This window comes from Ostrinia nubilalis, chromosome Z (assembly GCF_963855985.1).
Source record: "Ostrinia nubilalis chromosome Z, ilOstNubi1.1, whole genome shotgun sequence".
Classification (NCBI taxonomy): domain Eukaryota; kingdom Metazoa; phylum Arthropoda; class Insecta; order Lepidoptera; family Crambidae; genus Ostrinia; species Ostrinia nubilalis.
Window position 1 is genome coordinate 8,550,772 of NC_087119.1, and position 17,992 is coordinate 8,568,763.

Consider the following 17,992-nt stretch of genomic DNA (forward strand, 5'->3'; position numbering starts at 1 on the left):
TTTGGAACGGTCTCCCTGAAAACGTCAGGCAGGCTCCCAGCAAGTCCACCTTTAAATTTCATGTGCGCAAACATTTTCTCGCTGGTGTTTCATCTTCATGATTTCTGGTCAACCTCCTTTTTTTTTCCCTTTTTTTTTCCTTCTCTTTTTTTTCTCTCTTTGTCATCCATCTTATTATTATATTATATATGTATGTATCTATGTATGTATTCATATGTTATTTATGTATTTTTTTTTCTATATTCATAGTAATTTTATACCGCCTACTTTACTCTCAGTTTGGCCCTAAGGTTGACTGGAGGAAAATGCCGAAAGGCATTAAGTCCGCCGTATGTACACCGTTCTATGTGCATATAAGTTTTAAATAAATAAATAAGTGAAGAGGACCATAAATTTTATTATCCAAATACCTAGTTAACAACAACAAGGAAAAGACATTCCATTGTTTGAAGTACCCAATCTGTAGGCACCTACACGTGGAATACAAACCTTCAATTAATCTTCACAGCTTAACTCACGTAAAATGTTAACGTTACAAGTAACAAGAGTAACAATAAATCTTAAACTTTGGTACAAATTAGACAAGCGCAGTGACAAATAGACATACAGAAATAGTGCTGCTGACAGTGGGACGCCCGTCGATCTGTTCACATATCTAAACCCGGCTTCGGATTCCATTTTTCATTTTAAAACAGGAATAGTGACGGCTAACAATAGGTAATGGACTTTCCGGGAATGTTATCGATGTTACAGAATGTCCAAAGATAGATCACAAACCGTTAGAATGTGGAAATTTTGAGGAATTCCTTTATTATATGGTTCGAAAACTATCGATCGTTGTAGATTAGATAGGCACTGAATTCAATAAATATCTTAATTTGTCGAGTGCTACACGCTACAGAGCATCACACACTCGTCACAACACTCACAACAAAACTGGTACGTACTCGTAGGTAGGTATGCCGTGTTATACCTACATTTATTAAAGTTTAATTTTGGGAAATGGTACCTAGTACCTAGTATTACTTGTACTTACATTCCACACTGCACCTAATCTTGTAATGGATCTACATTATAGGTAAGTATAGGTATATTTCAGAGACAAATTACTCTAAGAAGAACTACAAAGATCACCTCCTCAAAGCTAGGAACAATTATGTACAAACAAATATGAAATGGGCTATTATTTAAAGAAGCTGTTATAGAAAAATGTTTGCGTAGTAACCTATATCTGGTCTGGCAGGCCTGCGGAGCACAAAGGTGTATGTTTACAAAAACGAGAAAAAGGGAGTTAGGTCCAATAAATTGATTTGAAAAATGTTTACCATAGGGTGGGTTGAGGTATTTAAAGAACAATTAGTCGGCTGCTTCCCAGCCCTCAGGGCAAATATTTGTCGGTTCCCGCCAACCCTCGTTTGGCCGAGCCGCCCAGGGCTGTACTGGGAAGGCTCGTAGGACCCGATGTTTGCCTACGCTCCCCTATGTACTTACGGCTTTAAGTAAATTTCCCCTTCTGAGTCACGCCATTTGTGCTTTTACCTTCGGCCTCGTGGTGAGAGGGATCAAATACGCTTTATGGAAGCCACGGTAACAATAATTTAATTATTAAAGGTTGGTAGTAAAGTTATCCATATCTTGATCTAGAAATCGGCGCAGGTAAGTTAGACTCAGTCGTATGACCGAAAATCCACTATTAAGGTGTGTACCAAAATGGATTGAAAGCAATGGTCTATACTTTATACGAACTTACCTCTTTCGAGAAAACTGCCGATTTGCATGTTAACCTAAATATTCATTTTACCTTCCTATGTAAATTATCCAATTATCAAGTAGATGTATGAGATGAGACTATCAAAGCGCTGTGAAATTATTGTGATATATAAATATCAGCGGAGTTAAGTGGTTCGGTTTAGCTACATAGCGCCATCGTTTTACAAGAGATTACTATCCGACATGTTTAGATTTCACTTGAAATAACATCGTATTTTGACGGCAAGGTATTTACTTACATCTCGGCAGCCATTCCTCATTTACTGGAGGAAATAAACTTATACTTGGAGTTGGACATTCGGAAAGATACGGTATCTTTTAAATCTTTGAATCAAGGGGAAAGTTTTAATTTATTTCGGAAAACATGGTACCTACTAGGTAATATTGTAACTGGATAGGGGTATTGTCTAATAATCTTATTGGAAAAGTGAACTGAAAATTGAAGCTTCAGGCAACAACGCATCAGGCAATATAATTTGCATGCATCTATGCCTTCTAAATAATATGTTACAACTCGTACTTTACATTGAAGATCGAGATTCACATTCACTTTTTATTTATTTAAGTATTACCATTAAATGATGAAGGAAAAACTATAAAAAATATAGCTGAACGACCACCTTGCAGCTCGTCGCCGGCGGTCCGGTCCACACTTACAAAAATACCGGAACGTAATCAAATGCGGATAACTTGCGCTTTATAGACGGCTGCGCGCGCGCCTGTTTGTTTTTCAGTTTGTTATAGACGTGTTTTTACGCAATCTGGAAGTCGTAAATCGTCTTCACCAAATTATGTCGTTGGCTAGAGTGAAGATATAGTTACCGTTGCTTCAGATGCAACGTTTATGTGTACTATGTTCCGATTTATGGGTTTGTTCAGCTATTGTTCTTGGTGGTTTACGTGTTCATCTAGGTCTCGATAAGTAACTTTATTTACCGCAATAATGAAAGGACATAGCTTAACTGAAAAACACAGCAATATTTTTTTAAACTTAATCATACGGAGTTTGTAGATATTTTACCTGATTAATTTATAAAAACTCGTATTACATCCATCTCATCCATCCATAAACGTTATACAGTAATTTTTCCATCAAGGTAGAGCTAAGTTCTGAGAATAACCAAGCTTCGTACAAAGGTTAATAAAACAAAACCACTTAATTGTTTGAAAATGTCTACCGATTGTAAGTGAGCATCATTGTGCACAGGCGGCAAAAAGGGCCTGTCACCACACAATGGTTTACGGTTGATCTAAATGCGCAACAATTTTCAGTTCGGGATCATGCCCGCATTGGGAATTGAATCTGTACCCGCGGGTAATGCGGCGAATAATCCGCATCGCGCGCCACCGTGCCCCGGGCGCTCGCACAATACCCGGATCTATATAATCTGCAAAAACTATCTATTATTCAAAAACTAAACTACACTTAACACAACATTTACGATTTCATCACTTAAGTCAAGGGACGAAAGACGAAATACCAGACGGAGAAGTCGATATCTTTGCATCGCAAACTTTTTTATGTTTACGGATAGAAAACTAAAAGTTTACACATTCGATTTAATTCAATTTGTTAACAATGAGTCGACTATTTTATTTTATTGTTGGTGGTCTGTTCTACAGGTATATGAAGTAATAACCAGTGTAAGCGAGCGTTTTTCCATTAAGGTTAGTAGTAGCTACCGCGGGTCAAGATGGCTGGTTGGTCCTTTCTGCAATTTGTAACGCATATAAAAAGCGATTTATTTACGTAAAAAACATAACCTATTTTACTATCGAAAATCTCGCTTGTCTAAATCATAAACCGGCTAATAAAAACAAGACAGCTCTATATTTTTTGCGCGTTCCACATTTTCGGAGATAAAATGGGAGGTACGAGAGTAGAGCTATTTGGCCCCAAGATTTTTAGAGCACAAAGACAATCTGGAGTTTTATTAAATATTCTAGACAGGTGTACCTATGTAATTTAATTATAACAATTAATTGAATGACATTAATTTATTACTTACTCCCTACCGTACTCATTCAAAGTCACGGACGGGCAATCTTTTATAAAGACACACTTATATAAACTTTGACATGTATTTTATAGAAACGAATGTAACTTACTTAAAAAATAAAATTTAAAATGTTCTCGTTGCCTTTAGTAATTTTACTTCCTTATTAAATCTCGCTTCACGTCCAGATTCTATTAGGCACCCATGTAAGTATGTTATTAGGCAAATTGATGGACGGACGTTAGTAATAAAATACCGCCACTACGTCTGTCAAAGAAGTCGCAAAAAATCAAAACTGATATGTCATTTTGACACCATTCATCCCGACCGTCCGGACCCTGAGTTTTTGTTACATTTATTTAAAGCTTTTTTTATTTTTGTTCTTATACCCACGGCTTAAGATTCAGAACCGTATATCCAACCAGGATAGATTATGCTGACAACGTTGGCCGTTTTTCTCAGCAGAATTTCTTAATGAAACCCTCAGGCACCCATTCATGTCATTTGTTGAGTAAACAAAGACCTTCGTCAAATTCTGTAAATTCAATTTTAGATGATAACGTTTGCTGTTAATTTTAAAGGATTAAATCATTTTCTGTTGCCTCCAACCTAAATTAACATTGAAAATGGCTACCAGGATATTTACCTACATTTTCCGACGTGTAATTATCGCATTAAATTCATCTAACGTAATAATAATGTTAAGTCGTAGTATTAATAAGGGGTACTACTACGGTACAAATAGTGCTACGAGATGCTACGAAATTGACTACGAAGCTGGTTTTCGTTTCTAAAGACGCATAAAAACTACGGAATTTTCGTAGCTGAATTTAATACAGACTGATGTAGATTGTGACAGTTAAAGTTTATTTCATTGTAATGATGACAGGTAGGCGGGAAAAAATAATTTGAGCAAGTGTACGCGGTAGGTCGGGGCGGAGGGCGCAGGCGCTTCTCACAATGCCAGGATTAGCGCAGGTCTATTCACTTTTGTTCAATTTGTCAGACACACGGCCAGCTTTGTTTAGACTGTATAGAACTTCGTAGGCATAAAATGATGCTGGCCCCGCCAGCGAGGTAAATTAGTCATTTGTGACGCCCTTGATTCTAGGATAAACTGTCTTGTTGTATTCTGAATAGGTATTTCTTGGTTCCACTGCGCTGTTTTCTTTTTAGATAGGTACTTAGATAGAAATAGTTTATTGACACATACATAAATTTAGGAAGGTACATGACAAAAAAAGGTATAAAAAAACTCTGTCAACATGCCCCCTCAGCTCATCATGCTCAGCATTTATCGTGACATGTCCGAAAAGGCATATATTATCACGAAGCTGGTCTTCCGCGGATCTTCTTGGTTCTACTCCGTTCGTTTACAGACTGTGGTAACCCGCTAGAGCCTGGGAAACCAATTAAATAAGGCTTTCAAAAACTAAATAAAAATAATGTAGTCTGTAACAAGATGACGTTTCTCTACCAAATTTTCGCTATCAGGAGTAAACGACGCGTTTTGAAGCCTCAAAATTAGGTTTAAAATCCGCCAATCTTTTGTCGTCTGCTCTCCGGAACATCTGTACAAGCCCACGTTACTCTATGATGCTCAATTGTTCGCGCGGATCAGCTCACACGCATCGCCGGCGCCGCGTTATCACGCGGTACACGCCCTGCGACCCCTTTTCTCTAGTACAGGAGCTAGCGTGCGAAAAAAATATATTTCTACCCACATTCCGTGTTTTTTTGTTTGTCGTAATATGGTTTTGAATTTGAAGCTCAATTTTTTTTTCTTCACAACTTTTTAGCTGGCAGCTCATTATCGGTGTACAAAGTATGAAGCGAATATACTGAGACTCAATTTAATGTAATTTGGAATATTATTTTCCAAATACTTCTGAATTTTTGTTCGCAAGTGACATAGCACGAAACTTAAGTGATTATTTTGTGAAAATTCAAATTTGAGTCAGAATTCTAACTCTACACGAATTAGTCCTTTAATTTGTCTACATCAATTTATTTAAAGTCGACAAAGTGAACGATATAGGTTACAAGAAGCAAAATGTCTGGTTTAAAAAATAATAAAAATATGTAACGGTTCGTTACACGAAGAGTAACAAAATAAAGTAAAAGTTAACAAAAAAATAAAATTTTAATTATAACTAAAAACTAATTAAAAATATACTTACTTACTAAAACCTTAATGACAAAAATAAAATAAATATAAACAAAAACTTATACGTAAACTCGGGCGCAAATGACGTTTTAAATATCTGTGAGCGCGAACGATGAGTGAACGAAGTGGAAACAGGTTCGCCCCGGTTTAGAATAAACCGTCGAAACATCGCGGCGGAGTCCGAGCGAAGTTATCATAACGCAAGGACGTACGGCTTTTGTACTAAAACTGCCAAGTCACGACGAGCTACGAGTCGTTAAATTCACTTTTTAACAATTTCTACAAATCTAAGTTGTGTTGTGTTACCCCAATATCGGGTGAGTGTTGTAAATGATTTTTAATTTTAGTGCTTAGCTAGTGCTTAGTAGTAAGTACCTATCTACTGTTATTTAAAAAAAAAATGTATTTAGTGCTTGCATGTGTAGCGCTTAAGTGTTTATCTTTTAATTATTAGTACGTGAGCGTGGTTAATACTACGTCAAAACAAATTAAATTCGCCACGTACATAAAACGTAATACACACATGACCTTGTATGACCCCTACGGTAATTGACAGTCATCCTAATTTTATTACGTTTCCTTTACTTTTATTTTCCATACAACAAATTAATGTGTTAAGCAATTCATATTGCATTAGATATTGTTTTATAAATATGGAACTCATTTTATAAATAATGGATAATTATTTACCGATGCTTTGGAGTTAATCTTCATTAATCGTGTTTTTAGTGCTTAAATCTAGATTAAGAATGATTCTTGTGACTGCCTCATCAGTATTAACTATTTTTTGCAATAATCATTTCATCTGATCCGCTTCTCGCCGCTTCCGGTCTGATGTCGCAGTCATAAGTACGAAATCGGACTTTGCTAAAATTGTCCGTATCGGAATTCCAGGGTCCCCGTTCCGGGTTTCAAACACTTCTCTCCGTGGAAGTTTGGGGCAAGATTGCTGCCTTGGACAATCAAGCCTGGTGGACCTGGGCTGCCATCGAGAACAGTTTTACGCCTACCGGAAATCGGAAGATCAGTACCGTGGCCTTGATTATTTCTGGGACTTTGTGTCGCTCGGTTGCCAATTATTAACCCACTACCTGAACCTTCGTAAATTACATTTAATAAACCTTTTGTTGTACATGTTTAGTTTTTTATTGTTTAATTTCCTTTTTGTTACTACCCTTCTACTAGGGTATGTTACATTGGCGCCTGACAACGGGTATAATTGCAACCGAAACGATACTTGTCTTGTAAGCATTTGATAGTTTTTATTGGTGTTGGCTCTAAACCATAGACTTTAAGACTGATTATGCTAATTTCTACTTACAAAATACCTACCAAATAGACTAAATGTTATATTGTTATGTTGTATACTCTTGAATACTAATTAACCCAATATTTAAAAACAAGCTATAACAGATTGCAGTGTTACCACATAGTGGTAGGTATTTTGTATCTGCTTTTAAATCATTGTTGTAGTTGGTAATTTTACTTTCGTTGCAACACACTCTCGATATAATCACAATGTCGTACGCTATAAAATTTTTGTCCTTACAAAAAGCTGAATTAGAATACGAAGTGGAGCTTCGTGGTGGCTCTGGGGATTCGGTTCTTGAATTAAGGAAACAAATCACAAAATTATCACAACTTAATACTTCCGAAGACATAACCGAATCTTATTTAGAACCAAGCGAGGATTTAAAATGCGTCAAAGAATCCCTCCTCAAAGCACATACTCTTCTCTCAGGTTTGAAATCAAAATTTGATAAAAACGCTTACACCAGAACTGAGTCATTGCTACATCACCTCTATCATCGGATCAATAGAATCACTAATAACCCAGAAGTTACCGACGTTTATAAAGTCTGTGTTTCTAACTTTAACGCTTACTATAAGGAACTTATTGCCTTGAGACCCCAGAGCTCACAAACACAAGCCCCTTCCACATCTTCTATTGAAGCAGTTATTGAACCAACTACCATATCTATCTCATGTAGCGAACGCAGTTTGTCGGCAGACATAAGCAAGCTTAAATACACGGGAAAAACTTGTGTCCACTCATTCATTTTAAAAGTCGAGGAGTTCGTTGAATCCCGTGGTATATCTTTTGATAAAATACTCTCGTTGGCTTATGAGATATTTTCTGGCGATGCATTGCATTGGTATCGTTACAACAAGTATAAAATTAAATCTTGGGAAGATTTAGTTAACTTGCTTAAACAAGATTTCAGTAGTAGCGATTATGACTATAGGCTTGCCGCAGAAATTCGTTCTCGTACCCAAGGTGAACGAGAGAATATCACAATCTATATATCTATCATGCACGGATTGTTTTCACGTTTAAGCAAACCATTTTCGGAATCAGAGAAATTAGAAATATTACTTCATAATATCCGTCCATGCTATGCAAGTACACTAGCGGCCACTCAAAACATCGAAAGTATCGATTCCCTGGTGGCAACTTGTCGTAATTATGAGAACGTTCAATCCAGATTTTCTCAATTTCATGAGCCACCTAGAGTATCGAACAGCACCATTGCCCCTGAGTTTGCTTACAAACACAACTACTACGAAAATAATTATCAAAAAACAGAACCTAAAAATCAAGATAAAACACAAAAACCTTATTACTATCATACTAACAACTCTAATAAACAAAATTTTACTCCTTCATCTTATCAAAAACAATCTACAAATTCTAAACAACAAAAGAACGAGACCGTTAATGTTGTCAGTACTGGCCCCATATATTGTCCAAGATGTCGCTCTCATGAACATTCCCTTGGTGCTTGTAAAGTGGATCGTACCATAGTTTGTTTTAAGTGTGGTGAGAAAGACGTCCGCTATCCGGATTGTCCTAAATGCAACCCAGTTAATGACGAGAATCAAAAAAACTAATAAGTGTGGATTGCAAAGATAGTGTTCGTACAAACACTTATTCTCATGTAAATTTTAATAAGTCAGATTGGCAGCAGTGGTTGAACTTTGTCACTTCATTTACTACTTATAACGCTGTCTCTTCAATCCACGTTAATCGCGTCAACGTTTCCAGACCCTATGTGTCTGTCGTCATTAATAATAAAAATATTATCGGCCTCCTTGATACTGGGTCGTCCACTACAATATTGGGTAACGGCTGCCATGAATATTTATTGCAAGCTGGCTATGATCTACAAAAAACCGATACTGCTCAATTCATGGCAGCAGGTGGGGAAAAATTAGACTCTAAAGGAATCATATATGTCCCAATTACTTTTTATGATAAAACACACGTGCTAAAAGCCTACGTAGTACCTAATATTAAACATTCGCTAATACTAGGAATGGACTTTTGGAGATTATTTGGCCTTTTTCCTAAACATCTCGATAGCATTGTCTACTTTAAGGATTCTGATGAGGTTTTTACTTCAGAAATTGAAGCAAACCCACCTAATATACACTCCTATGAGCACTTATCACAGGAACAAAAAATTACTGCTGATCGTATAATATCATTGTTCCGTGAAGTGTCATACGAGGAACGTGGTCTTGGTCGAACTAATTTGATACAACATGCAATTGACACTGGGGATGCTGCCCCCATTCGTCAACGCTACTATAGAATGTCCCCTGAGAAGCAACGCGTTTTAGTTGAGCAACTCGACGAAATGATCAAGGAAGATGTGGTAGAACCATGTGAGAGTCCTTGGTCATCTCCTGTTCTTCTAACGCCAAAGAAAAACGGGGAATTACGCTTTTGTCTTGACAGCAGAAAGCTTAACGCTGTCACCAAAAAAGATGCATATAGTCTACCCTATATTGCTGAAATACTGGACAACCTACGTGATGCCAAGTATTTGTCTAGTATAGATCTCTCCAAAAGTTTTTGGCAGATCCTGATAAAGGAAGAGGACAGACAAAAGACGGCCTTCTACATTCCGTCGCGTGGCACCTTTCAATTCAAGGCTATGGCTTTTGGCTTAACAAATGCACCTGCAACGCAACAAAGGCTAGTAGATACCTTGTTCTACGGACCAGAGTTTGAACACAGAGTTTTTGTGTTCATTGACGACGTGATAATTGTTTCAGACGACTTTGACCAACACATTTCCCTGATGATGCGTGTTCTCGAAAAACTTAAAATGGCTAATCTGACAATAAATTTTAAGAAAAGTCAGTTTTTCAGGAAGCAATTGAAATACTTAGGGTATGTGGTGGATTCAAACGGACTTCATGCTGATCCAGAAAAAGTGGAATCTATTGTTAATTATCCGATTCCAACTAACCGCAAGGAAGTTCGAATGTTTTTGGGTACTGCATCTTGGTACCGGAAATTCATTCCAAACTTTAGTACGCTAGCTAGTCCCTTAAATAAATTAACCAGCCAAGGTAAGAACGCTCCACCTTTTGTATGGTCCGAAGAAGCAAATAGCGCTTTTTTAAAATTAAAAAAATGTCTCGTGTCCACGCCAATTCTTTCTTGTCCCGATTATGCTAAGCCTTTTGAAGTGCATACCGACGCAAGTGATTATGGTATGGGAGCAATACTAACCCAAACTGTCGATGGCACTGAAAGGGTCATAGCATATATGAGTAAATCATTTTCAAAACCAGAACGCAACTATAGCACCACCGAACGCGAAGCGTTAGCTGTGCTAACAGCTATTGAGCACTGGCGTTGCTATCTGGAAAACGGACAAATGTTTACCGTATATACGGATCATTCTTCCCTAAAATGGTTTCTCAACCTCAATAATCCAACAGGAAGATTAGCCAGGTGGGGAGTAAGACTCTCCGCCTACAATTTTACCATTAAACACCGTAAAGGTACTGAGAACGTGGTACCAGATAGTTTGTCTCGCGCTGTCCCAATATCCGCTATTGATACTTCGGCAGACTCGCTGACTCAGAAAACCAAAGATGACTGGTTTTTAAATATTGTTGAAGGATGTATTAAATCACCAACATCATTTCCCAACTACCGATTTCAAAACGGAAAACTTTTCAGATTCATTAAATCTGTTAACCCCTTAACCAGGGAGTTTGAGTGGAAGGAGGTAGTTCCATTGGAGTTACGACGGAAAATAATATTTGAAAATCATTCTGAACCCACGTCAGGCCATTTCGGAATTTTTAAAACACATAAACGTGTTAGTTTAACTTATTTTTGGCCAAACATGCACAATGATGTAGTCGAATTTGTATCCAGTTGCGATACCTGCCTTTCGCATAAGCACCCTAATCACTCAACTCTGGGTACAATGGGGAGGCCTAAAGATTGCAGTAGGCCATTCCAAATGTTGAGCGTAGATCTTGTTGGGCCCTTGCCCGTATCTAGAAAGCAAAATACCTTCTTGCTGGTTATAACGTGTTGCTTTTCTAAATATTGCCTTCTATTTCCCATTCGTCGAGCAACTTCTGATATTATTTCAAAGATAATTGAAGATAAAGTATTTCTCATTCACGGGGTACCTAGCACTATTTTAATGGATAACGGACGTCAATTTACCAGCCTCACGATGAAGAAATTATTTGAAAATTATAATATCCCAAATGTTTTTTATACCCCTTTATACACCCCACAAATAAACACAGTAGAACGTTATAATAAGACTATAATGACGGCAGTTTCTACATTTATTGACGGCGACCATAGGGTTTGGGACTCTAACATTTCCAAGATTCAATTTGCGTTAAACAGCGCCGTAAATGAGGTGACAGGGTTTACACCATCATTTTTGGTCTACGGGCGCGAGCTTGTTAGCTGCGGTTCACATTACGTGGACTCGGACCTGGAAAACCAAATAATTTTCTCTCCACGCGATGCCTACGCTGAAAACCTTGGTGTGTTGCATAAATTATTTGACAAAGTACAACTGTCATTAATTAAAGCACACTCAAGAAATAGTACTAACTATAACCTTCGCCGTAGGAACGTGGACTTCAACGTGGGTGATATCGTTTGGAAAAGGACCTTTTACCAAAGCGACAAAGACAATAAATTCTCTAAAAAGTTAGCCCCTAAATTCTTAAAATGTCGTATTGTTACAAAAAAATCGAAATTAGTATACGAACTTGAAGACATGGCAGGACGCAATTTAGGTACCTGGCATGTAAAAGATTTTAAACTAACCTAGAAATCAGATTGCTTTAGGATTAATGGATTTTTTTAGAAAAATCCTAACCTAAAAAGGGGGGTATGTAACGGTTCGTTACACGAAGAGTAACAAAATAAAGTAAAAGTTAACAAAAAAATAAAATTTTAATTATAACTAAAAACTAATTAAAAATATACTTACTTACTAAAACCTTAATGACAAAAATAAAATAAATATAAACAAAAACTTATACGTAAACTCGGGCGCAAATGACGTTTTAAATATCTGTGAGCGCGAACGATGAGTGAACGAAGTGGAAACAGGTTCGCCCCGGTTTAGAATAAACCGTCGAAACATCGCGGCGGAGTCCGAGCGAAGTTATCATAACGCAAGGACGTACGGCTTTTGTACTAAAACTGCCAAGTCACGACGAGCTACGAGTCGTTAAATTCACTTTTTAACAATTTCTACAAATCTAAGTTGTGTTGTGTTACCCCAATATCGGGTGAGTGTTGTAAATGATTTTTAATTTTAGTGCTTAGCTAGTGCTTAGTAGTAAGTACCTATCTACTGTTATTTAAAAAAAAAATGTATTTAGTGCTTGCATGTGTAGCGCTTAAGTGTTTATCTTTTAATTATTAGTACGTGAGCGTGGTTAATACTACGTCAAAACAAATTAAATTCGCCACGTACATAAAACGTAATACACACATGACCTTGTATGACCCCTACGGTAATTGACAGTCATCCTAATTTTATTACGTTTCCTTTACTTTTATTTTCCATACAACAAATTAATGTGTTAAGCAATTCATATTGCATTAGATATTGTTTTATAAATATGGAACTCATTTTATAAATAATGGATAATTATTTACCGATGCTTTGGAGTTAATCTTCATTAATCGTGTTTTTAGTGCTTAAATCTAGATTAAGAATGATTCTTGTGACTGCCTCATCAGTATTAACTATTTTTTGCAATAATCATTTCATCTGATCCGCTTCTCGCCGCTTCCGGTCTGATGTCGCAGTCATAAGTACGAAATCGGACTTTGCTAAAATTGTCCGTATCGGAATTCCAGGGTCCCCGTTCCGGGTTTCAAACACTTCTCTCCGTGGAAGTTTGGGGCAAGATTGCTGCCTTGGACAATCAAGCCTGGTGGACCTGGGCTGCCATCGAGAACAGTTTTACGCCTACCGGAAATCGGAAGATCAGTACCGTGGCCTTGATTATTTCTGGGACTTTGTGTCGCTCGGTTGCCAATTATTAACCCACTACCTGAACCTTCGTAAATTACATTTAATAAACCTTTTGTTGTACATGTTTAGTTTTTTATTGTTTAATTTCCTTTTTGTTACTACCCTTCTACTAGGGTATGTTACAAATACTACCACTATGAAGACTACTGTAAGTGAACCCTGGCATAAGTTTTTGTCACCTTTCAACCCTGACCCCTGGCCTACTCTGATTGCGTATGTTTCAATTTGAAGCTGTCGGCGGATCAGCATATTTTACGCGCATTGTGGTCCGCCACCGAGGCGGCTGTCGATAAATGAGATCCTGATGAACCTCGCTTCGTTCACACCTAAAAAAGCTGTGATAACGAATTAAGAAAGGATTTATGGGTGGCATCAACAAAATCATTTGGATTTACATGTCAAAGTACCAGCTACAACCACGATTAATTAATATTTGACGTTAGTTCACAAATCTATCTACATACTCTTAGCACAGAATAATAATCTCTTAGGCCCACTATGAATTAACGCTTACGTATGATATCTATGTAAACTCTACTTCAAGTTAGATATTTCCAAAGAATTTAAGTTCGAAAAGCTGAAACTACCAAAATGTTACCGTCACTCTTATTCACATCACTCGTTCCTTGATTTGATCAAATTAAACTGTTTCAATATTGATGATTTCATCAAGTAGGTTAATTTTGTTGTTCCACGGTGTGCCAAAACGTATTAATATAATTCATTAATCCCAACCGGAAGTCCCACGTGTCCCTCCATCAGTCTCTCATCGGCGGCAGGATCAAATGCTCGCGAATATAGTTCTGGACTCCCGATGACAAGTCGCTCGATTCTCTGAATAGTTATCAAAGTGGCCGTCTACAATAATATAACTTTATTTCTTTTAATAACGGCCGGAAAGAGTCCAAAGTTCCTCGAAGGGTTAAAAAAATCACAGCGGTGTGCACGGGTCACGGCAATTTGGGCTATTATGTCACAATATGTACATTGTACAGTAAAACGGTTAAAAATAATGTTCTGCACCCTTAATCATGACTGCTCATTAAAACACTGTGTCCATTGACCGTCATAAAGTCAACATCATTTACTCGTATAAAAAAAGATAAAAATAATTCCGGTCTACTTATTCAAGGAACTATCCTACCTAATAAGCCTACAGTATTTTATAATTATGATTTTCAGCACATTTATGTAATTTTGCGTTTCAAAACCATATTGGGTAGGTACCTACTCGCGACTTTGCATAAAATTGGGCTATTTGATTTACCTTTCAATTTACGTGTCAAAATATTATGTATGCTGAAAGTTTAAGACTTTAATTTCAGTTTAGCCGCAAACTCAGAGTGTGCATGAAAGCGCTCTTTATATGAACGAGCCGAGTGAGCGGTGAAATGAGCGTGCATCAACCAAATCAACAAAGTAAATGAATGTCACTTCTGTATAAAAAAGTTATAATGTATTGAGTTCTCTATGATGTATTAGTGATTTGAGATACAACGATATAACGATAGGTTTATATCGTTGACTGCAAAATTAAGTGCTGATATTGAGACTGTTTGATCTCTCTTTGAGTCAATTTTTGTCTACAAAATTGACAGTTTTTTATTAGCGCAGACTATACCTGTCATGCGCGATTAAGATATCCCTTTGCTTGAACTACATTTGATGAAATTGTTTAAAGCAGAGATTTTCCGCAACGTCAAATTATTGATTAACGATATTCTCGGGTTTCCTTGGCTAAATTAAACTTCAAAGGTGTGGCGTCAAATTGAGCAGGGCTGGGAAAGAACTTGCCGCGTCATGGCTCGTGACGTCACCACGGGCCATTAGCGGAGACACTTGCGATGCGCTTTTGTTGCGGTGCGCGCACGCATGCAATGAGACCGAAATAGCACTGCTTTTGCAGGTGGGAACGGTAGATATTTTTTGTCACCGGGTCAAATGAGTTGGTTCTTGAAAAGATGTGTACCTACCTATGTGACAACTACCTATGTGTATTGGTGTTTGAAAACTTTAGTTTTTCCTTGTGCAGCAGACGACAGCACATCAGACTACAATTTTGTTGCAGAATAGCACGTATTACAATTACAAAAATGAATGCCTTTGTACGCTTTATGATTTCTTGTAAGACATGGTATTTTCTTGGTACTTTCGTTCCCACCATCCCGTCACTATGGCTTGACCATCAATAAAAACTCAACTAATAAAGGCGAAGTCTCCAAGGGGAAAGTTAAACTGGCCCCACAACTGTTAACCCCTTAAAATAATAATAGCACCAGGAGAGTAAAATTAATAAATACTTACTCTCTATTCAGCGCGTCAATTTAAAGATTTTCTGACTGTTTGGATGAAAACCATTGTTTTACATGAGTCAAAAGGTATCAATAATATTAATTATTTTAACCGAAGTCATATTCATTCCAAAACCTGTATTTTTTAATCAAAATTAAAAAAAAGTAGGTACTTAATACCATAGCTGGGCACCGTTAATCAAATAGTTAACTTCGTTAATCGTTAAACCGTTAATAAAAAAATTAACTTCGTTAAACGTTAAAACGTTACATTTCGGTTGATTTAACGCAAGTTAACGTTAATCGTTAATCCGTTAACACGTGATAATAACGAAAAAAATTATTGTATGCAAGGTTCAAATAATTTCGAAAGCTTGTATTGCGCATGGAATTAATTCCTCTTTTATGTTTGCGCTAGTGTTGCCGATCGATAGTCGACTATCGATAGACTATCGATAGTCTATCGGTAGTCAAATTATCGCAAGACTATCGATTGGCCTATCGATAGTATCGATACTGTCGATACTATCGATACTATCGATAGCTCAAAACGAGGCAATACTATTGAATATGTGCAATACTATCGATACTATCGATAGTATTGTTGCTCGTGAAGAATAAACTATCGATAGTATCGATACTATTGTCGCTTTTGAATAAAAAGCTATCAATACTATCGATTGTTCTAGACTATCGATAGTTTGGCAATTTACAATAGTATCGTTTACAATATTTGGGTATATCTAATAGTCAATAGGCACAACAATAGGGTTATTGGAATACTTGAATTATTTCATATAGTTAACCATAACATTTAATTATATGTTTCCAAAATTGGCAATACATTTTATTTGCCGTACTTAACTAATGCAGGTAGTTTTAAATACAAGTGAGATCATTATTTTTAGTTATATGTTAGTTGGTAAGTCAAGCGAAACATTTGAAATATTGTAAAAATGAATTTAAACATACCCAATACACTAGTTTGCGCTACAATTTTTCGAAATTATTTGAACCTTGCATAAGTACAATTTTTTTTTTCGTTTTAGTACAACTGCATTTCAGAATAAAAGCTTTTATTATACATTTTAGTTGTATCTCAATCTCAGAGCCTTGGTACAAATTACAATACAATTTAGCACCATAGTGCTCGAAAAGACAAATCCAACAAACCCAAACTCGATAAGTTTCCACCGTTTCGTTTAGGAATTCCTATGGCCACCTCTTGACTCCATCATCAGGACCCTGGACATCATCTAGTACTAAAGTGCTCAAAATGACAAATCCAACGAACCCAAATTCGATGCAATCCCGCCGTTTCATTTAGGAGTTTCTATGGCCACCTCTTGACTCCATCATCAGACCAGCTCAATGGTACGATAACATTGCATTGTCAACATACTTACATAAGTATTGGTTGAGGAAAACTGGTCTTAAATTCAGTTGTAAATAAATAAAAAAATGCATTTTTTACATTGTTGCGTTGGTGATCAGTAGGCCTAAATGCGCGCCGCGATAAGCGGTTATCACGTCATTTTATCGATTTTCTCCATACATTTTGACGTCGATAAAAGTTATCACGGCGCGCATCTTAGGGCTACTGGTTACAAAAACTGTTGTTTTGGGTTCTGGAAGTTCTGAAAGCCCGAACGTACTTGTCAGAACGCGTTTTTCAGCGTGTCTGCTGTATGTTTTTGGTAAATAGTAGGTACTGGATTAACGATTAACGGACTTAGGATAATTTAACGGAAGTTAACGAGTCCGTTAACATTTTTAAAAGTTAACTTAAAAGTTAATCCGTTAATAGAAATGTTAACTTCGTTAATTAACGATTAACGGATTAACGAGTTAATGCCCAGCTATGCTTAATACTTAATATGATAAGACTACAGAGTACAGAAACACGAGAGTAATGCTACAATTAACTAGGAAATGTGCAAAGTAGTCTGTCTTTCAGGTCGTTAGCTCTGCCTTTATTTTAATGTTTTTATAAGCTCTATTAACCAAAAAATAATTATTAAATGAAGAATTAGATTATAGTCTAACAAGAATCAGGAGGGCAATATTAAAATTGACTAAGATGCAATTACATAATATTAAGTAAGTGTGTCTTTGGGTCCAACAGTCAACTGTCTTTCAGGTCCTGCTCTACCCACAGAAGCACCGACGCGTGCATCCCAGCCGAACGCAAACAGCTGCAATTTGGATTTAACCTCCACGCCTAATTTCGGTTAGACTTATTTTAACATTAAAAACACACACACTCACAAATATCCCTTGTATAAACACATCACCCCTAATATAGATGCCGATGAGAAACGACCCAACTCGGCATCAGCTATTCGTTTGGATTTACGCCTTTAACAGGCAAACGATAAAGTGCTCTCACTCACCCCATTTTGGTAAAGGATTTGTATTATTTTGTCTGCACGCAAT

The 17,992-nt window shown here is 36.9% G+C and overlaps 1 long non-coding RNA gene across 1 annotated transcript; it reads left to right on the plus strand.

The window, feature by feature from the left end:
• Positions 1 to 5,849: 5,849 nt before the first annotated feature.
• LOC135087016 (uncharacterized) lies at positions 5,850 to 13,325 on the plus strand. The gene is made up of 2 exons (XR_010260659.1): positions 5,850 to 6,251; positions 6,829 to 13,325. It is a non-coding gene; the product is annotated as an uncharacterized LOC135087016 (long non-coding RNA).
• Positions 13,326 to 17,992: the final 4,667 nt, after the last annotated feature.